Source organism: Mirounga leonina, unplaced genomic scaffold (genome assembly GCF_011800145.1).
Source record: "Mirounga leonina isolate KUSES-001 unplaced genomic scaffold, KU_Mleo_1.0 Mir_168, whole genome shotgun sequence".
NCBI lineage: Eukaryota > Metazoa > Chordata > Mammalia > Carnivora > Phocidae > Mirounga > Mirounga leonina.
This window is the reverse complement of record NW_023270426.1, coordinates 60308899-60318724: the sequence shown is the minus strand read 5'-3', so window position 1 is coordinate 60318724 and position 9826 is coordinate 60308899. Positions and strand designations below refer to the sequence as shown.

Here is a 9826-nt window from a genome sequence, read left to right as displayed (position 1 = left end):
AGAAGAAGAGCTCCCTCTGTGTGTCTTTCCATTTCCACCAAGGAAAGGCCACATAAGGACATTATCAGAAGACAGTCATCTGTAAATAGGAAAGAGGACTCTTACCAGACACTGCATCAGCTGGCACCTTGATCTTGGATTTCTCAGCCTCTAGAACTGTGAGAAATAATGCTTGTCATTTCAGTCATTCAGTCTATGATATCCTGTTACAGCAGCCCAAGGTGCCTAAGACATCATGTTATACAAAGGCAGGAAAAATGTGCAGTTACTAATATATATGGTTATACACACAGAGACACCTACACACACATATAGGAAAATAAACATCCCCCCTATTTGAAAGGAAGAGAGAAGTCAAGCATTTTATTTTTTTTTAAATTGAATGAATCAACAAAATCGCATACATAGGATTAACACTGGGAAAAAAAATAAAGGATTTGGCATAAATCTAATTAGTCATATCAGCAGAGAGAGGTACAGGTTGGTCTTAGTAAACACAGGGTGGTTTTTGAGTGCAAAGTAAATAAGTGCACTGAAGTACAATACTAATCACATTTGTTCTAAGATTGACCTTACAATAATTAAAAATTGATGCTTGCAACATAATACAGCTGTGCAATCATATTTAAACCTAATCATTTCATAGAGAGAGGAAAGTTGTACAAAAAGGTCAAAAACACTTTAATTTCATGACAGTAAATTTACTCTTTATTCCCAAAGTGAAAATGTCTAATTTCTAAAAGAGCAAACCAATAATTACTTATTATAAAGCTATTTTAGTCAATACTTAATTTCTCTATATTGATTAGTGTTTAGACATTTAAAATGTACCCTACAGCAAGAATATGTGTTTACAATACTATTCTCTCTACTGATGTTTGTAAGTATTACAGGTATCGATTTAAGACATCTCAAAAATGCCAAACTTAATAGAATCATGTGAAACGGGGTTTGATTCTTTTAAAACTGGAATTTAATTTTTAAATGTTTGAATAATAGTGTCCTTAAAGGTCTCTGTATCATGATCACTATTTCTGCCATTACATATTTTAATGATGAGTGCTCGATTAAACAGTGCATTATAAATTCCGCCCCTCTCCCAAAAGTAATAGAGAAAAAAAATATAAAAATGATCAACTCTAGCACTCACAACTGGAACAAAATATTTTCTCTTTATGTACTTCTGATTATTATTCTCCCCCTTAACTTGCATTCTGTGTAACTTAGAGCTCTTTGCAATAAAACAAAATGATGCTTCATCAGGATGTTACTGGGAGTACCAAGGCAATTTACAAACTTTCTATCATTAAGTATGAGAACATCACTGTGAGGCAGGTATTAATATAACACTTCTCTCTTGAGGAGTTCAATGCACTTTACATAACTTTACTTTATTAACTCTTCCTTGAGCTGGGCAAAAAGGCTAAGTAAGATACTTCGCCAATGTACCTCATATCCAATGATGGCATAAAAATAGAAAAGACTCTATCCAGCCACAAACTTTAAGTTCATTTTTACTTCTAATCTGAAGTTATGACTAAAGACAAGGTCTCACTCAATATATTTGGCTTTTGTTAATACTGATTTTTTTAACAGGTTTCAATTTCATAAATGTGAAGTCAGAACTAAACACCTAAAAGAGTATTGATCCTATTAATTTTTTTTTTTAGGTATTTTATTCTTTTTTTTTCTTTTTTAAATTTTATTTTATTATGTTATGCTAATCACCATACATTACATCATTAGTTTTTGATGTGGTGTTCCATGATTCATTGTTTGCATATAACACCAGTGCCCCATTCAATACATGCCCTCTTTAATACCCATCACCAGGCTAACCCATCCCCCCACCCCCTCCCCTCTAGAGCCCTCAGTTTGTTTCTCAGAGTCCATAATCTCTCATGGTTCGTCTCCCCCTCCAATTTCCCCCCCTTCATTTTTCCCTTCCTACTATCTTCTTCTTTTTTTTTAACATATAATGTATTATTTGTTTCAGATTCAACAGTCCTACACAATTCACAGTGCTCACCAAAGCACATTAATTCTTAAGCAGTAATTCTTTCTGAAGATGGAAGAAATTCAAGGGTAACAATCAACTTTTCTCTCTATTAAAATACATTAGAAATTATGAAAGCAGAATATGATCCTGCGGACAGGCATCGCAACGTCTTTAAGTAAATCTATGCCTTTCTTAGCAAAAGTGGGACAATGCACAAATGGATACAGCCAGATGAGAGATACAAAGTGAAGGGCATAGAAACACTAATAACATGTAACAGTGCTTACCAAGTGTCAGCCACTACTTTAAGGAACCCACATGTATTAACTCATTGCATTCTCATAACAACTCCCTAAGGCAGGTAATATTATCCCCACTTGATAGATAAGGCACTGAGGCTCAGAGAGCTGAGCCTGCCCCAGGTCACAAAGCTACTAAGTAGCAGAGCTGGGCTACAACCCAGAAAATATGATTCCAGAGTCCAGGTTCTTAGCCAATTTCCTAGAAAGGAAGAAAGCTGTTCCCAGAGGCCTCAATCCATGATATACCGTATCCTAGAGTTCCAAGTCCATAAGCTCTCTCCATCCAATTGCAACATTTCCTGCCTGGCGTCAATCTCACAATCAACAGAGAACAACTGTTCAAGTTTGTGTATTGTGATTTCAACATATGACACTAGTATTTAGAAGAGGGTCACAAGGAGGCAGTATAGTATAATCAGGAGTACGCTACTTTAACAGGCTGCCATTAGGCAAGTTACTTCCATCCAAGCTTCATAAGATAGAGATAACGGAACTTACTTCCTGATGCTGTAGTCAGAATTAAACCGGTTAATATTGTTTAACACAGGGCTCACGTGTAGTAAGCACTCAATAAGTGGTTGCTATTAAGTTAATATAAAGTAAGTTAATATAAAATTATGTGTGACATTCTCAAAACTCTGAAATTCAGAATTAACAGTGAATTTAGCATATCACAATACTGGTGATAAACTAAATTTAATTGATTCTTTTACCAAATATATGTTCTAGGCATTATGCATGATTTTATTTAATCCTCAGAATAAACCTAGAATTGAAGTGTGGTTATGCCACTTTTAGATAGGAAAATAAGCTTAGAGACTTTACTTGCCCACTATTTTGCCAATAGCAAAATCATGTGATCAATTAACTAGATGTTTCCCACAAAGCAGAATGAAAACCTGTAAGCAGGGAGATTATTTGAAAAATTCTTCTCTCTCAAAATATAATGAACCTGAAAAAGTTCCTGGACTAAAGTTCACCTTGTTTAGCTTTGCTATAATTAGAGTAAAGCTGCACCCAGAGAGTAGTTAGAACAGAGATGATAAAGAGCAAAAATACTGCCCCGAAATATATCCCCCATGCCCAGCACATACCAGGTGCTTCTGCTCCTTCCATCAGAGCCACAAAGGAAAAGAGCAGGAGCCAACATTAGGTAGGAGCTTTCTGAGGGGACAGTGTTAGAGGGAGGCAGGCAAGAACTCTGCACTCAGGGGCTGAAGCCCCAGCCAAAGGGAAGTAAGACTGCGATACTGTAAAGCAGATTTGCCTTGAATCAGCTTCACCTGCACGCAAACATCCTGTAGAGGTCTGCTTTTGGTCTATTCATAGAAATCTGCAGAAAAAGAGAAAATACATTACATTAGTCTTTCTCTGACCTCCCTGAACCTTGACCTACCCCTATTCCCTAAATTGGAAATGTCTTAGTTATGCAAAACAAAAATACCTCCTGCTGAATTAGGACACTATTTCCTCTTTCTCTCTTAATGCAAATAAAAAGGTTTTGTCGTTTCCATGTCCACTGTATATACAAAGAAAATTACCTATCATTCTCCTTTAAAGAATATGATTCAGGACTGATTATAATATATACTTTATTTCTACAATGACTGAAAAAAAGCTTTAAGTGAAAGAATGGAATTTTCACTGGCTAACATACAAGCCAATACGGAGGATGAGGCAGATATAAAGTAATTACATATAAAAAGAGTCACAAGCACAATGATACAGAGTTCTTTCACACAGGTGTGGGAAAAAAGTGAAAAACAATCAACCCATATGTCAGCAAGAAATAGAACTGAAAAAGTATCCATATTATCTCAAGAACTCTAAGAGCTTGTGTTCCATTATCCATTATCAGGCAGCATGCAACCTAACCATTTCTTCCATGTTTAGAATATATGACCTCTCTTGATAACTCATTCAAACTTTTAATAATCATTATATGAAAGTAAACCTTTTCTTACCTAACTCCAATCATTCATATGACATGACTGAAACACCTAGCATGATGCTGACCACATACAAGGTACTCCATAAACCCTTGTTGATGGTATGGTGATTTCAACTATTTTCCTTTTCTCTGACCTCAGTGGAGACAGGAGAAAAGCTTAGACAGAAACAATGGCAAATGGTTAGATATAAGAGGAAGTTGATGAGGGACAAATGCAGAGTAGAAGTGAGGAAAACAATGTGGAATGACTCACTGTGCTCTAGTACAGTATGATCTATTTTGGAAGACAGAGCCAGCCACCAACAAAATATGCACTGCAAAACAAAACTTGCTAAAGCATACACTCAGAAAATTAACTGCTTCACTGCTTTCTCACTCAATTCCATGGAAATAATTCCCAAATTATCAATCTCTTTCTAACCCTGACCTCTCCCAGAATTCCTGTTCCACTGGGGTGGTAAGATGGGATATTCTTTCTCCATGATTCACTCTGTCTTTCCTCCTTGGCTTTGCTGCTAATATGGAAGGTGTCTTTGGTGAGAGAGTGAAGAGAACCATTGTGGGTTGCCATAGTGACCCACTGACATTTTAGTAGGAGTAGTAATCAAAATTAACAAGGAAAAATGTTTACTTGTCTTACAGTTTCTTCAGTCTCTTGAATCTAACAATGTATAGAAAAGACCTGACAACGCTCATGCTAGAAGTTAGAAATTCCTGAGGGAGGGAGTAGAGGCATCACTGGAAAAAGTAAAGTAAGCGATTGGTTAACAGTAGGACTCTGGTAATGGAATGGACTTGCCTGTTATCCCCTGCAATAAAAGATCCAACAAAGGGATTAAATTTGGATACCCTGGAAGCACCTCAAACTTAAAATTTCTAAAATTAAACTTCCCCAAGAACCAGTTTCTGCTGACTTCCTTGTTTGTTAAGGGTACACTTGTTCTCTCAGGCTCCAAATATGAGTCATCCTGTCTCATTCCTCACCACCCCCCACCATATCTAATTAAACACCAACTTGGGTCTGTTTTTCTCCTCAGCACTTTTTTGCAACTTTCTGCTGCTTTCTGTTCCCATTGCTTCATCTCGAATTTGGTTTTGACCTCACACCTGGCTCCCTGACACTCTTGTTTTGGTGTCAGCTCAGATGCCCTCCATTCCCGTAAGTCTTGCTTCGCCTCCTCACAGATCCCCCATCAGAAGTTTTTCCTGCTATTCTAGAGCCTTCAGTTGTCTTCATTTTACAGGAAAACATACTGCTTCTTATCATACTTATTATATTTATTCAAGGATCTTACTTTCCCCACTGGGCTCTCTGCCCTTGCAAGAAAGAACCATGTCTTACTTGTCTTCTTATATCTCTTAGCGCATGGCATTCTGCCCCTCATATACTGAGCGTTCAGGAGCTATTTTATGTGAACAAATGCAGAAACAAAATGACTTTTCCAGATATTGTTTTCAAACAGTGCTTTTCAATCTTTAGAGTGCTACAGAAATACCTGTGATGTTTATTCAGATATTCTGATTCAAAAGATCTGACCTGAGAACCAAGAATGTATATTTTAAGTGATTCTTTTTTTAAAGATTTTATTTATTTATTTGACAGAGAGAGAGACACAGCGAGAGAGGGAACACAAGCAGGGGGAGTGGGAGAGGGAGAAGCAGGCCTCCCGCTGAGCAGGGAGCCCGATGTGGGACTCGATCCCAGGACCCTGGGATCATGACCTGAGCCGAAGGCAGACGCCCTACGACTGAGCCACCCAGGCGCCCCTATCTTAAGTGATTTTTAAACTAAAATTCCATTAGTTTCCATGGCAAAAAAGGTGCTACCTATGCAATTCATAGTCCGAGATGTTGAGATAGAGCCCACAATATTATTCTAAAAAAAAAAAAAGCTTTAAAAAACTGCACACCTCAAATTAGCAAAATACACAGATATCATTTGGAGTTAATTTGTTTTTATTTTAAGGATCATTTACTAGGTCAAATAAATCAAGCAAGATAATATTTCAGTTGATAGTTTCTACTGAAAAAATTTCCATTCCAAGCAAAAAAATCGTTCCTAGAATGCACTAACGACAAGTGCACAAAAATAACAATCTCTTTCTCTACAGAAAGGGTTTTGGTTTGCGACAGAAAGTTTGTTGTTTCCCCAAAATTCAAAAAAAAAGTGACTTTAAGATTGCACAATGGTAAGGGCACCTGGGTAGCTCAGTCAGTTAAGCATCTGCCTTTGGCTCAGGTCATGATCGCAGGGTCCTGGGATCGAGCCCCACGTCTGGCCTCCCTGTTCAATGGGGAGCCTGTTTCTTCCTCTCACCCCAGCTCATGCTCTCTATTTCTCTCTCTCTTTCTCAAATAAATAAATAATATATTTTAAAAAAAAGATTGTACAATGGTAAATGGTAGAAAGTAAAAAAAAAAAATTATTTTCCCTCTCTTTATAATAGAACAGAACTTCTACTTTGTCTATCCATAGTCTGGCCTCATCTTGCTTTTTTGCAACCATTTCCCATCTGTGTCAAGTTTACTTGTACCTTGGAACCCCACCACAGAGTCTGTGTGCTTTAGCATAGTTTGAGTTCTTAGAGATACACAGGTTCTTAGGGAAGACACTTCCCATGCAAGGAGAGTAAGTAAACATAGGGGAAAATGGAATTTTTCCTTAAGAAGTCCATGAATTCAGAGAAAACTATCTTTCCTATAGAATTTGGAGATGGACAGTATAAATTATATCTAACTATAAATTCTAACAATTTACATTTTATTACAAAAATACTTTTACAACTAATATAAAAAAAGAATATTTTTTCTTTAAGGCATTAACTCTAATTCTAAAAAGATAGCCAGGGGGTGCCTGCTTGTCAGTCCGGTAAGTGTCTGCCTTCGGCTCAGGTCATGATCTTGGGGTCCTGGGATCAAGCCCTGTGGGACCGGGCTCCCTGCTCAGCAGGGAGTCGGCTTCCCCCTCTCCCTCTGTCTATCCCTCCCCCAACCTCTCTCTCAAATAAATAAAATCTTTAAAATACACTCACAGAGAAAGAGAGAGCCAAAATAAATAATCTTGCATATAAGAAAAATCTGTGTATAAGGTTTAGTTACATTATTTTTAACAGCAAAGTAACTATAAGTGTCCAAAAGTAAAAGACTGATTAAACATACTATAATTTATTAATAAATTGACATAGTATATAATCACTAAAATGCTGTATAAATCTGTTCAATAAAATAATATTTAAAAATTTTAAGAACCTGATTACAAAGGACTATACAAAATATTATAACATTTTACAAGACACATCAAATCATAGAAAATAAACACTAGAAAGACATTCACCAAAATGTCAATCATGGTTGTTTCTGGCTTTGGGGGTTACTGTTTTTTAATTCTGTTCTTAACATTTTATTTATTTTATACATTATAATAAATGTAATATTTTTGTAACCAGTGCACAAAGAAGGAAAAGTCTGGATTGTAGTGATACCTGGGTCACCTTGAGCAAATTGCTTAAGGTCACTCAACCAGTTAGTTACTTCATCTAAAAAGGTGGGCCAATAATTGTACCAACTTTACAGAGTTGTGTAATAATTAAAATAAATGATATAGGGGCACCTGGATGGCTCATTTGGTTAAGTGTTTGCCTGTGGCTCAGGTCATGATCCTGGGGTCCTGAGATCAAGCCCGGCATTGGACTCCCTGCTCAGCAGGGAGTCTGCTTCTCCCTCTCCCTTTGACCCTCCCCTGCTCATGCTCTCTTCCTCTCCCTCAAATAAATAAAATCTTTTAAAAATATAAAAAATAAAATAAAGGATATAATACATGTAAAATACTTAGCACTGGTACATGAATAAATAGGAGTTTGAAAAGACCAGCTAAAGGGGTTGTATTGGAATTTCAAGTTTCCCCTCTTTTTTATTCTCAATCATTTTAACCATCAAGCCAGTCTACCCTTCAGTTCAAACTCTTCTAAATCAAATAAATGTTTCACTAATATGTGGGGGTTTGTTGATTCAAAGAACGTAACTATGGCTGTGGCCCAAGTTGATATTTTCCACTAGCTGCACTGCACATTGGTGGTTTCGATAAATGGCCATAATAGCCAACAGGGGAAAGAAAAGAATTATCTTTCGAATCCATGCTCTTCAGGAATTCTATGAAGGAAACACGTAATTGCTAGAATTTGGCTGGTGTATTGTCACCTGCTTCTCCCTCTCCCACTCCCCCTGCTTGTGTTCCCTCTCTCACTTTTAAGAAAAGTCATGGGACTTCTAATGGTAGAAAATGGTCCAGACCTCAGGTTTGTATGTCATCAAATAAAAATAAATCCTTTAAGCAACGTACTCTAATGAAGCCATGTTTTACTTCTGGGTACACTTTATTCATTTTAACTGGAAAAAATATATTGTTATTCGGTATAATTATTATACTTTCATTTTTCTTGGATGTATGTATCACTGTTAATCACGTAATAATCTGACTGAAAACATTCACAAGTTCAGGGATATACTCCTTCCTTCATTCACACAACAAATATTTTTTGGATACTTAGTATGTGCTATTCACAATGTAGACACTAAGGACACAAGGAAGTTCTCTTCTCATGGAGCAGAACATAGTGGGAAAAGATTAAACAAATAATCCCATGAAAAATATGTAATAATAATGTAATTGATGGTACAAAGGAGAGGCAATACAGTACCAGGTGAAGAGTACAGGGTGTTGAATTGGAAGCATCAAGCTGTTAAGATTCTGAGAATTCTCTACCATGTAAAGAGGTTTCTCTTTCACCCCTCCCCTCCATCTCCACCTCTCACTCTCAATCTATGTGTGTGTGCATAGGCGTTGCGTCCTCAATGTCCATCTTGGACTATCTGCACCCATGCTTTAACTCTGTAAGGTGAAAGTGTTAGGGGTGCATATTAGTTTGCTAGGGTTGTCATAGCAAAATACCACAGACTGGGCACCTTAAACACACATTTTGTTTTCACAGTTCCAGAATGCTAAAGTCTAAGATCAAGGTGCCAGCAGGACTGGTTTCCTCTGAGGGCTCTCTCCTTGGCTTGCAGATGGCCAGTCTCTTGCTGCCTCTTCACATGGTTTTCCCTCTGTGCTTGCCACCCCTCATGTCACTGCCACCCTTTATGGGGACACTGGTCAAGTTAGATTAGGGCTCCACCCAAACAGCCTCCTTTTAACTTGATCACCTCTTTAGAAACCTTGTTTCTAAATACCATTATATTCTCAGGTGCTAGGAGTTGGGATGTCAAAATATGAATTTTGCAGGGACATGATTCAGCCCATAGCAGGGTATTAGGGGACAGAGTTGCCACATACGGTAATGCCAATTACACAATGCACAGCTCCAGGATGTGTCGTCCACATCACAATTATCAATTTTTCTCAATTTTTATGGAAAATTTTCTTGCAGAAAGTTTTTTAATTAAAAACTTCCTGGAGAAAGATTTACCTTTTTCTGGCTTTCACAAAGGACCTCTTGGGCTAGCACTGTTGCTCTGTGGTAGGAAACCCTTCCCGGACCCCATTTGCCCTTCCCTCCACTCCTTCTTTGAAGAGTG

General features: G+C 37.4%; 1 protein-coding gene across 4 annotated transcripts in view; it reads right to left on the bottom strand.

The window, feature by feature from the left end:
- Window positions 1-1958: 1958 nt before the first annotated feature.
- The window catches only part of LOC118016997, a 74763-nt gene continuing 66895 nt past the window's right edge, over window positions 1959-9826 (bottom strand). For all 4 annotated transcript variants that reach the window (XR_004681008.1, XR_004681007.1, XR_004681006.1 and 1 more), the window contains one exon: window positions 1959-3634. The gene's annotated coding sequence lies outside the window, so the exon portion shown is untranslated. The remainder of the gene's footprint in view (window positions 3635-9826) is intronic.